Consider the following 12915-nt stretch of genomic DNA (forward strand, 5'->3'; position numbering starts at 1 on the left):
TTTTCCACTCAAGGCTTCTGTTGAGCTCCAACAAAGCTCCAAATGTCTGTTGTCATATTTTATGATGTCATCACCCTGAAATATATTGAAATATCGTTGAACAAAATCCTCAATTTGAAAGTGTTTTCATGGATTAAATGAGTTCATCTTTTTTTTTTTTTAAATCAACTTTCTTAAACAGATATAACTGAACCATGGGGGGTGTCTTTGACATCTTTCTACAGTAGTTGTTGTTATGAAAGTGGTGATGTCTTGATGGCAGGTGAATACAGATACATACAATATGATGTTTTGTCTTTGTAATGACTTAAGTAATTCACTAAAATAGTGGTGGAGCCAATTGTTTTCAATTAATTTTGACTCTCAGACTTTACAACTCCCTTGAGTTATTGGAAATGTTTCGATCAAGCAGATCTGGTATCTTCAAATGATAACAGTAGTTTGCCCTAATCCCTGTTTTCAACTGTACAAAAAACTAGTTTTAAACAGAATGAGCCAAAAAACAAAACCTGCACTGCATTCATACCTTCATTTAGACTTTAAATGCCAAGGTTGTGAGTTAAAGTTACAATATGTAAGAATTTTAGGTGAAAAAAAATCTAAAAATGAACCATAATTATCAACATAATGTGAAGAGATAGCAGTTTTTACATCAGTGTTGCAAAGATATCTGCTAACATTAGCATGCCCACCAGTTAGCCCTGGCCCCATCCCTGTCCAAAGCTCCTGTGCCAACCATGTGAACACCAACACTCCTCTGTTGCTCCTAGCTCCCGATCCGGACTACTACATTCACGGCTAACCAAGCTAACTAGCTAATGGCAGCTACAGTCTTCCATATTGCACCTTTAAGCTGGGAACTATTTGGTACAGCCCTAATATGAAACCTCTTCTAAATAGTGGGAGGAGCAGAAAGGTCATGACAGTATGTAAACATATGCAGAACAGTTAGGATAGATGGCTGAATGACAGCAAATCAAACAAATCAGCCCTATTACACCAGCATTTTAGTGGGTAGTTTCGAAACCAGAAAGTTATATCCTCTGCATGGTAAGTAGTGTGATGTCACCCATATGTCGAGGGTGCGCTGGGAGAACCTCCTGCCAGACTCTCATTCTCACCTCCTCTTCCTGAGATTGACAGAGGCGGTAGGAGGTGTTAGTGACAGAGGGAGGAATGAAAAGAGGAAGGAGACCAGAGTGGATAGAAAAGCAGAGAGTTAGAAGAGGGCAGTAGGAAAGAGCAGTCAGTACTAATTTTAAAAAGTAATTCTCAAGGTGAATTAAAGAAAATGTAAAGAGACAACTAGGCGTCAGTGAATGTTCACAAAGAGGAAGAAAAGCTGTGCACCTTCTCATAAATGCATTTATTTAATGATCAATTAGCGTGATATTTAACTGTTTATAGTCGTTTTAGTGACAATGTCCCGGTCGTGGCAGGAAACTGTTTATAATCCGCTTTTTTTAATTAAAAGATAAACATTGAGACTGAAGTGAATGCAAGTGAGGGAGAAAGAGGTAAAGATACAGAAAGAGTGGGTGTAGCAGGAGAGAGACGAGATGAGAAACAGAAATGGCTCTTGAGATTGGAGGTGGTTTGTATGTCGGCGTTAATTAAACAGAAGACACTACACCTCCTCTGGCACTCGCTCTCCTCTCCTCCATTTCTTCCTTTTGTATTACCGTTTACTCCCTTTTCTCTCCGGCGCTCCATTTATCATTTATCTGTCTCCACTATCTGACTGTTTGTGCTGAATCACCCTTCAGCCTCATAAGCAGTCAGGAAGTAAAAACCCAGCAATAATTGCTACAAAGGAAGATTTTTTTTAATGTGTTTAGAAATCTGTAGTAGGAGTGGAGGAGATTTTTTTTGTGCCTGGGAGGAAACACTGTGCTCTTACTGTATATAAATATTCTATCAACTTATACTTATATCTAAACACAGGACTACAGCGAGCTTTCATACAGACCTTTGCATAGGGCTAATCAGAGACCCCTTCACTCCACATTGGATGACTTATTCTTGTGAGATATGTGAGGAAAGTGCCTGCTAACTGATGGAAGGCAGCAGAGGTTCAGTAGACCTACGACCTGGAGCTATTGAATTAGAACATTTTTAGGATGACAGTGTTACGGGGACAGTTCACCCCAAAATCAAAAATACATATTTTCCCTTTTACCAAATATAATGGAACTACATGGCACTCCGCTTGTGGTGCTCAAAGTGCACAAAAACAAAAAACAAAACAAAAACAAACAATGAAAAAACAAAGAAACCTGGCAACTCACAGCAAAACAATCTACAGTAGACAGTGGGAGGAGGGAAGTGTATGTACTTTTGATTTTGTGTTGAACTGTCCCTTTAAAGTCAATTCCAGGTTCATAATTTTATTTTGGGTTACTACTACAACAGGTTTACATGCTTTCATGCTCAAAAAACACATCAGTTTTCTCAGACTGTCCAGTGCAGCAGCACTATATTCCCCCTCTGTCTGAAACTCTCTGTTTTAGCTCCTGTCTCTTTAAGAACACCCAGTCTGCTCTGATTGGTCAGCTTACACACGCCTGACCCAGCAAATCTAACAACAGAGCAGCTGTGCTAAATCAATACTTGCGTGCCAAACTAGCTATGCATGAATTATTCAAATGTGTGACATGGTGACATACTGTAGTGTGATGTCACAAAGTCACGGAAATAATACTGACGAGGTGTTTCAGGAGCGGTGTTTTCTGTAGAAGAGGCAGGAATCCAACCACACAGTCAATTTAAGCCTTACTGTTAGTACATAGTCACACAGCATTTTGGTGTTGCACCAGAGGCAAAAATCTTTCAACACTGATGTCTTATTTTCCAAAACAGTTCTGTTTGTTTGATAGTGATGTGCAGAAATAGAAAACGAGCCATGTAACACAAAAAAGCAACAAAAAAAAACTTCAGCGAGGACTGACGCTCGTCTCAAGTGGTTTTAAGACCAAATGAGCGACCCATGTCAGTGCAATCCACACAACTCACAAAAAAAATACACAGGGGGTCGTGGGCTTCAGAGGTCCTGGCAGCAAACAGCCATCTGACCACAAATGCCCCTGTTGACAGTGGAGCACCTGAGCTTTCTGCCAGCAGCCAAATGACAGATTAGGGAGGCGGCTGGGGAGGAACTAAGTACACCTGCTGCTTCCCTCTTCTTCTCTCGTCTCGTACCTTCTTCTACCATCCCTCATCTACACTCAGCTCATCTTCCCACGGGTCTACTTTTTTTTAGTGATCCCATTATGTTAAAAGAAGACATAATAGTGTGTTTACAGTAGCCACAATACCCCGCTGCCTTCTCATACTAAGACATGATGAACAAAGTTGCAGTCATTGAATTTGCCCTTGGTATTTTGCATCTAGTTACATCATGTCTCGAGCATTAGTTCATGCTCAGTTCACACCACAGCACTGAACGTTCTGGCTGTTTACAAACTTTCTGCCCTGCTGACTGGTTCACTTGAACACAACTGAGATGTATTGCCACTTCTACTGTAGGCTTTGTTTTAACAGGCTCATTGGCAGAGGAAGCTTTCGAGTTGGCTTTTATGCACCATTTGTGTTGTTCTACATGAGGCAGCTGAGCTGTTATTTCCCGGATGATTTGAAAACACGTTCCAGAGGCAGTCGTGATGATCAGAGCAGCAAGTGTAGACATACCAAATTTCTTTCTGCCTTCATTCTCTTCAGGTTATTTTAAATGATGAAATCTACTGGAGGGCCAAGAGTTCCCCTGTGAATGTTCCTGGAATGTTTTTGCTTTTCTGCACCGACTTTGCTTTCGGGCCGCCTGTAATTGCCTTAATGGAACTGCAACAGAAGTGTACTTTGCAGGGCTGAATTTGCATGTGTGATGTCTTTGTCTCAGTGTGAGACAATTTATGTAGAAGCTCATGAGCACACATGGCAGTGTGTTTGTATGTGTAACAATCCTGCCCTCACACATAACACAGTCAGTATATTATATTACATGATGTAAGCTCACTATTGACAATATTTTCACCCCAGTGTGTTTGTTTGTTGGTTCGTCGGCAGCATTACACTGGGCCATCGAGTTTGATATCGGATTAGGCTTGATTGAATTGAAGGGGAGTGTTTGGCCTTGGTGGAGGTATGCGCTCTACTGAGTGCCGTGCTGGTAATTTTTCCGTTTTCACAGACTTTTTTAACTGTAAAAAATATGATTATATTATTATAAAAATATATATAATATTTGATATCACACAATTCTGCAGTTCCCCTCGGCTTTAAGGATGTTTACAGTGAGTTTCAACTCATTGTTTAGCTCTACCAGACTGACATCTGTATCAACTTAAAAGGTGATAATGTCTTTTTACTCATTTTCTCTACAGTATAGGTCGAAAATTGTTAATCGCATTATGTTCCATGAGCGTGCAAACTTGGAATCAGGGTTGTTAGTCCTATACATCATTTATCTATTGAATTATCTTGCTCTGGATATTCTGCCAAGAATAACGTGCGAGTGTGACTGTGGGAAGTGATTTGTCTGTTGTGCTGACCACAGAAATGACAAAACTGTGTGTGATTCTGTGTGTTTGCTTGTGCTGAAGTAATACCTTCACTGTAAGTACCTGATTGAAGGATGTGTCTGCCCAGTTAAACACCTCGGAGTAGTGTTGAAATGTCTGACTCTCCACCCTCAGTGGGTTGATGGGAACGACACAGTGGCTTAGCTTCAGCTCTGCAGTTCAGCGTGACAGGACCTGAACACTCAATAACCTGGTGGAGAGCGCTGTATTTGGAGCCACGCCATAAAGTGTGTGTGAAAGGAAGACTTAACTGCATCTATTTCAGAATGTAGATGCTTTTTTCTGTGAGTCAAATCAAAACAAATCTCTCTCCATATATAAATGACTTTTTCTACCACTTTCCCCTCAGAATTGACTCTTTTTTAACATACAAACAACACACACACAAACACTCGCACTCATTCCCTCTATTTTGGCCCAGTTGGCCTCTCTGTGTGCAGGCAACCCTCACAATCCACTCTGCTCAAATCTTGATTGACTTCTCCATTATCCCCGAAACACGTGGCTGAGCCTGGACTTTACTTTTTAAATTCAAGGGCACCAAGTGAACATCACACAAAGTTAGCACGCTAAGCTTCCCTGAGCTTCCATTCAGCGGGAAGTCTTTTTCTTTGTGCAGCATTACGCAGCTTTATCACTCTATTTATGTGCAAATTGCCTGGATTGTTGAGGGTGAAATAGGATGCTATTGTGGCACTTTGGACCTAATTGATTTTTCAGTGTTTTCCATCATGTGACCTCCTGTTGCCACTTCCTCTAAATGCGAAACCTCATTATTGTACCTGGGAGCGGCATTGATTTAAGACCTTCAACAGCGCTTACTGATGAAGTTGGGAAGGTCCGGCTCCCATACACTAAGACACACAACAGGTTATGACAGGAGAGGAATTTCCAGGATACATCAAACCCTCTACAGCAGGACTGACTACAAAATATGACATGTACTTTACTCAATACTATGCTTGGACCCCAAGCATAGTATTGTAATTGTCACACACAAGAAAAAAGTTATGTAAAGAAAGAATCAGGAGCGAGTAGTAGCCATTTAGACTTTTTATATGCCAAGAACCAAATTTAAATATCATAATACTGCATAATCATAATACTGAGTTTTCAGACACATTCATGGATAGAGATATACGTACTGGTGCACAGATGTTTCATCAGAAAAACAAGTGTTAAGTTTCCATTTTCAGTGATATTGTTATTAAAGCTTGGACCATGTAAGACTACATGATGTGGACCCAATCTGTTTTCCAGCTAATAGGGGCAGTTACAGGTCTTCTGCAGGCTTATTTTTGCATTGCAAAAAATTGGTGAGAAAAATGAATAAATAATTCAGTGTGTTCAAACTCAATCAAGGGCAGAAGTACTTACAGAGCCTATGATAGTTTGGGAACAAAAATCAGCTTAAAACCTTTCCAAAGAGCCCAAAACCATTCCTGTACTCCAAATTCAACAACAGCTTTAAATGTACTTTGGACTAGACTTTTAGGATAGTTTTACATACATTTCCAGGCATAAGAAGAGGTTAATTTTTAAGTTTTGATCGAAATGTCTCAACAACTATTGTATGATTACTGTGACATCTGGTTCAGATATCCATGTTGCTCTCAGGGTAAACTGTCACAACTTTGGTGACCGCCTGACTTCTTCTCTAGTGCTATCAGCAGGTTTAAACTTAAAATCTATCCAATATTAGGGCTTAGCAAATTATAGCATGCTAACATGTTGAACTAAGATGGTGAACCTGGTACATACATGTACCCTGCTTCACACCAGCATGTTGTCATTGTAAGCAGTTACTATGCCGATGATAGCATATATCCTTAAATGTGGTTCAGAGCAGTTATATAAATGTTTTTCACAGTATGCTGTTTATATTAGAGCTAATTTTATATTGGTCGATATACAAAGACTTGCATGATGATGATTCCTCAAATGTGGTTATCAAAATCTTTAAAACGTTTTTTTATCAGTGAATATCGGACAACGTAAGCCGATATTGATATATCTGTGTGCCAATATCAGCCTGTAATATTGGCAAACTGATACGTTGATTGGGCTCTACTTTATACAGCAATTTGTGTTTACTTTTACAGCAGTTTTTTATCTATTTATTCCGTTTTAAAGACACAGTTCTTACATTTGCACTGTCTAAGTGATTTTCTGATTTGATAATTTGCACAATCTTGCACTGTCTGTATATTGTTGCTTTATGTAGTCTTGTGCCTGTGTAGTCTTAGTAGTTTCAATGTATTCTCTTGCGTTGTTCTATGTAGCACAAAGGTCCTGGGAGAACGTTGTTTCGTTTCACTGTTTGGCTAGCTGTATATAGCTGACAGTAAAAAACAATCAACAAGAAATAGTCTCACAGAGTCACTTTCAATGCTGCAGAACATTTTGTTCAGACTGAAAATAGCACCATCTTGGAAAATAGAAAGGAATGTGTTGGTGTTGACATGATATTTCAGGGAGTAGAGGAAAATATGAAATGCAATCCTGGAGGTCTAGTTATAGCAAAACATCGCAGACTTTGATGGCTATTTCAACACCAGCAAACTGCACAGAAGCCTATTGAAGCAGGACTTTACAAATCTGATGAGCTGATTCTTTTTTCTGTTATTTCTACTAGTGCTTTTGTTGCTATTGTTAGCAGTTATTCTGGCCTTACAATCAGGTCAATCCCCCTAAATCTGAAAAGCTCTCTTGCTTGTGGAGAACACGTGTGTGTCAGCAGCAGCCTCTTTTGTATCCTCCACTACGGTAGCAGTAATATCATGCCGGCAAAAGTACAATTTTCAGGATCACAGAGGAAAAGGAGGTGGCAGGGGCGAGCAAAGAGGTGTGATGATGAACCCATCACAGTGTCATCTGCACTTGCTGCTGCATCTCCAAGTTCTGCTGTGCTGTAATTGGCCTTATTCCCGTTTCAGTCCTGCCTGTCATCATCTGCTGTTAAAGCACATTTTCAGCCCTCGTCTTTCTCTCAGTCTGAAGAGGACGCTGCATGAAGAGCATTTCTGAACAGAGTTGTGCCACTCAACCCAGTTCCAAATTGTCATGCTGGGGTGGTTTAACAGAGAGGTAAAGACAGTCTCAGGAGGACATCAGTATGTGACTGCTGTCTACTTTCAGACTGAGAAAACTAACATGCTTTGCCCAATGCTGATTGAACCTCTCTGAGAATACATTGAGGCTGAATTCCCTGTTTCAGTTGCCAGTTTATTACATGTCTCCCACCTTATGTTTTTGCACACTGTATATGTGGCTATATTTATACCTTTCAAGAAGACATGACATACAGCATGTTACCATAGATTTTCCAGTTTGTTTCTTCTTCTTATAAGACTTATTTGTTGCTATTTATTTTACAATTTCTGTTTTTATTAAGCTCCTTTTTTCTTTTGTAGCTAACTTATTATACACTGCAGACTAGAGCTGCCGTGGTGACAACATTTCCCCACAAGCTAAAAAACATGCGACAAGAACTGGTAACACCGGGCTTTTTACAAGAGAAGACACTCACTATCTGTAGAGCGTTGTTTCATTTTACCGCTAATGCAAACTGAACATTTCTTACTGATGCAGCTTCACATTAAAAGCATTTAACTGGTGAAACACCATGTGACTTTTATTATGAAGGCGGCTAGTCACAGGATATGCAATGTGCTCAGTGAGATTAGCACTTACTGCTATTGTAAAACAGTCAGGTGAAGTAACCAACTCTTAACATTTTCTGGTTTCCTATTAGCATTGGGTTTAAATTGGAAGTATTGGCAAATAGGCACTTTAGCTTTTCTCTTTGACAGCCAGTCCTCTACCATCATCTTGTCGGTCAACTTACTTTTGCTGCGTATTACGTGAAATGTGACTCCTGCTTCTTTGCTGGTGGCGCTGCTGCTGCACAGAGCAGACACCTCTGCTTTATAATTGTAGCGCTCATCGTCCGACTAAGTATTGATTTTTTTAAAAAAAAGCAAAACAACAGTGGGGGCAATGGGCAAGCAATGTAAGCGGTGTATGCCAAGACTCAGTGTAACAGTGGTAACTTCGACAAGCGTGGTAAGCCTACGGTGGACTTTCTGCTAAAAATTCTGTTCAGGGATTGAATTTTTTTTTAAAATAAAGTATTAAAACAATAATTTCATCAGCTCAACAGAATAATGAAGGTCTGCCAAAAACATTAAACATTGAGCCAGTACTCTCTCAGTGACACGTTTAATCATCTTGGGAAAAGATCTGTTCTCAGTTACAGTTACAACTGCCGAACACATCCAATTATATTAACATCACTTGATTTCAATATAATACCGAAAGGCACATTGTTACTTGAGATAAATTAGCATCTTCACATGTCATTCCAGTGACTTATGTATCATGTCTGCAAATCACAGACCTCCTCTACAGGGTTGTAATAATCATGTGGTGTGTATTTCATCATGTATGATCAACAGGCTCTAATTGAGAGTTAATAATGATATTAAGATGAAGTCAACGACTGAGAGACATGCTACCTATTCCCACATGATGCACATTTACCACCGCTGATAGATGAAAACTTGAGACAGGAATGTGCATACACATTTGTTTCATGAAGAATTATGAAGCAGAAACTAATTAAAAATTATGAATCAAAATGAAGATCATCAATGTCTGTTTCTATGGCGACATATCACATATATTTTTAGAAAAACCATACACAGGATGTCATCTGGTAAGTCGAGTACTTTTCATTACATTTCCAGTTCTACAGGCTTTCCATGCAGTCATCTGTCACTGCAGCAGCTGACTTTACTTTTCTTACAGAAGCTGCAAAAACAAACTATATGATGGACGGTAGTAATACTGTAGCTGAAGGGTTTGTTTAGTTGCAGGAAGAGACGTCTGCACTACCCGACACATGTGAGGAGGACGGAATCAAACAACTTCTCCCCAATATACAAAAACATTGATTGGGCTGGTTGGCGTTGCACGTAATCACTTCCTATTTCCTTTCGAGCATACTGTGTTTCATCTCTGCCATTTTATATGAGCGACCAAAAAGTGTAAAACATGGAAGAAATTCAAACAGTATTTATACACTGAAAACTGATTAGTCAAACCAAAATATACCACATGGCGACGCAAAATGAAAAATAAAAGCATGCTGTACTTTCCCATAAAGTGTGGGACCATGAAATCTGAAATCATGTAAAAACATTCCCTATTATAATGGCGTCTACATAGTTTCAAACAACTGTCCTCCCCACTAAGAAGAAATTATGCAGAAAAACACTGCCATGCATCATCTTTTATCTCCATAATGCCACGCTGAGGTCTCATCAGTAATGCTTGTGTAAATTTACATGCTACGCTCTCTAGAACATGACATAAATCCCACTGAATGGAGTTATGATATCCTGGAATCTGGTCTGCTGTGATCTTATGAATTATTCCGAAGGTAAGGACCATTCATCATTTTCATCAGATTACTCACAAGAAAGGAAGTCACATTTACCAGTGAGCGCTTAAGTGTGATTCATTACAAGTGTATTTCTGTGTGTGTGTGCATGTGTGTGTGTGAGTGAGTGCTCTGTGTAAGGTTTCCTCTTGAGAGGCGTGTATTTATGAGACTCTCCAGAGTCATTCTAATGGATTCATTACCTACTTGACTTACACAATGAATGTGTGTGTGTGTGTGTGTGTGTGTGTGTGTGTGTGTGCGTGGATTCAGATGTGTGTGTGTTTGCTCATGCATGCTTGTGTAAGCACGTGTGTTTCTGCAAATGTAACCGTACTGTGTCTGTGTCTGCTCCCTCTCTCTGTACTGCCACTCTGTTTTTACCGTGTGAGGTGACAATAGAAATGCCTCCTGTTGAGAAAGTGAAGAGTCTAAATTTTTCATGAGCACTTGAGTAGATTATGTGAATTATTAATGTCGATCTTCATTGGGGGTAACAAAAACCCCCATAAAGGCTTCATTCAGCAGTGGTGGTGGACAAAAGGATGACCACAACTTGCCTAACTGGCAACCCGCAGACATCGCTATTCATGACCGCACACTCACAACAGTAATATGACTCAATTAAGCCCCTTTCAGACATTAACATTGATCAATTAAAGTAATTGCTGTGTGGTTTTTAAACATTGGTCTCTGATTAGGAAAAAAAAAAGACAGAACTATAACAGATGGAGCAGGGCTGCTCTTATGATACGAAAGATCTACAGCATGGCAGAAGCTCTGCTGGAGAACAGGAGCGAGTAGAAAGTATTGCCATCAGGACACTCGCTTAGCCAGATCTATCTCCTCAGTGCTGGCTGGCTACACCGATTCTCATTCTGGTATCGGGAAAAAATGCTCTTTCTTATCTTTACCAATAACAGTTGCCCTGGATGGCGCTAAACCCAGGAGGAAGCAACAGTGTCCCTGCAAAATAGTGCCAAGCGATCTTGTTTACTGCTACAGATCGTCTAAATAGGGCCCTGGGTTGGGATAACTTGTCATTTTCAGCGTGTAGGTTGCTAGCTACAAACGGGGATTCTTGAAAAAATAACGGTGGAGGAGGAGGGTGCAGCCTGGAATAGGCACCCAATGGCAGGCTCATACCCACAGCCTAAAAGCCTTTTAGGGGGGGAAATATTCAGACGGACATTGCGGAAATATACCTTTGACCATGTCACACTCCACTGCGGATAATAGTGAATAGGAAAAATCGCATGCAGATTTTCCGTGTTGCCACATCACATTTTCACATCACACTGGTGGGAAACAGCCTTAAGTGATAAATAATAAGACTTATTTTGCCACTGATGGAGGGTTTAACCTTGGAGCTTGACTGACTGTGATTAATCTGCAGTGAGAGGATGCTTGCTTTATTACCTCAACTATAAGTTGTCTAAGCACAATTTTTTTTGGTGCAAGTTTTACACAATCCAATAGTGCCCAAGGTGCTACAGGCTTCAAACTACAGAATTTTCACTTTCAAAGTTATTTTCCATTCTACTGATTAGTTAAAGTTAAAGTGTTAGTAATTAATAATAAAGTAATTGGCATCAAAGAAAGTTGAAAATGAATATTGACCTTTAAAATAAGCTTCCTTCTAGCAGTCACAAGAAGGTTTTTCAACCAAAATTGGTTCATTCATAGTTTTGCCTTTACTAAGCAATTAAACTTATACATGGTTTCTGCAGAGTGCAACAAGTTATATTTAAGGCTTTTTCAAACCTTTTTATTACAAGATAGAACAGAATTTAATACCTGTTTCTCTTTTCTTCTCATTTAGACGTTTGCTAAAATCAACACTTGCCCATCACGAGGCAAAGAGCTTCCGAGTGACTGTAACGGTTAACATCAGTAACAGTGATGCTGCAGGCTTGATGCTGCTGATGGAAACGCTACCATCAGACTTTTAGTATAGCAGTCAACCAGCAAACACTAAAGATACTGCTTGCAGGTGGCAAGAGAAAATGTTAAGACTTTTGTAAATTCAGTGAGTTCAGTTTTTTAAGGCCTTTTGTAAGAAAAATGAATTCAACTTTTCAAGACCTTTCAAGTTATACCACTAATAGAACCCCTTTTGTGCATAAGAAATCTTAATTAGGCCTATGTGTGACATTTATTCCTCTGCAGAGGGAGGTATACAGCGCAAGACTCACATTTAAATGGCAAGTACAATACAGCCATTTAGTATTGCACTTTCATAAACTCACCAGAGACAAATTTAAAATGAAGAGTCAAAGTCAAAGCAGCAGAGCTTGTGTTATCCTGACTTTTAGTTTGCAGGGTGGATCAAGGCCCCCAAAACACTGATAGTGCACTTGAGACGATGCAGCCAAAAGTATCTTTTCATTAGAGAACACCAGTGTATTCAAACTCCACACCCCCAGTCCGAATGAATTGTATTGAGCAATGTAGGAAGAGTTAAGGTTACTGTAGTGTTTCATACAAAAACAGTTTTTCTTTCAAAAACAAGATGACGGAGTGAAGTGCATATCTCAAAGGAGCTCCAGAGAACATTAAGTCAGCCAGTGTGCTTTCAAGAGCAGCAAGTGTGTGTTTGTGTGTCATTATTCTCATCCTCATTCTCATGTCAATAGTGTATTTGGCAGTGTCTTGCACAGACTGAAAGGGTTTTTAAAAGGGCGGTGATGATGTAAGGCTGACTCAACCTCATACCTGTATCTTGGCTTTATGAGCGCAAGGAGACGGAGCTCTTCTGTCGCTGTTATCCTTCGAGACCGGAGTGACAATCTGATGACTTCTCAGAGTTCTAAATAAATTAATCATTCGTAGGAGCTCATCCCGGCGAGACGTAACTCATGCAAACTTTTTGTTTGGAACAATGCGACGCACCAG

The 12915-nt window shown here is 39.8% G+C and overlaps 1 protein-coding gene across 1 annotated transcript in view; it reads right to left on the reverse strand.

The window, feature by feature from the left end:
* usp43a (ubiquitin specific peptidase 43a) overlaps window positions 1-12915 on the reverse strand; it is a 116445-nt gene that overhangs the window by 39341 nt on the left and 64189 nt on the right. The window lies entirely within an intron of this gene.

This window comes from Pagrus major, chromosome 1, assembly GCF_040436345.1.
Source record: "Pagrus major chromosome 1, Pma_NU_1.0".
NCBI classification, from domain to species: domain Eukaryota; kingdom Metazoa; phylum Chordata; class Actinopteri; order Spariformes; family Sparidae; genus Pagrus; species Pagrus major.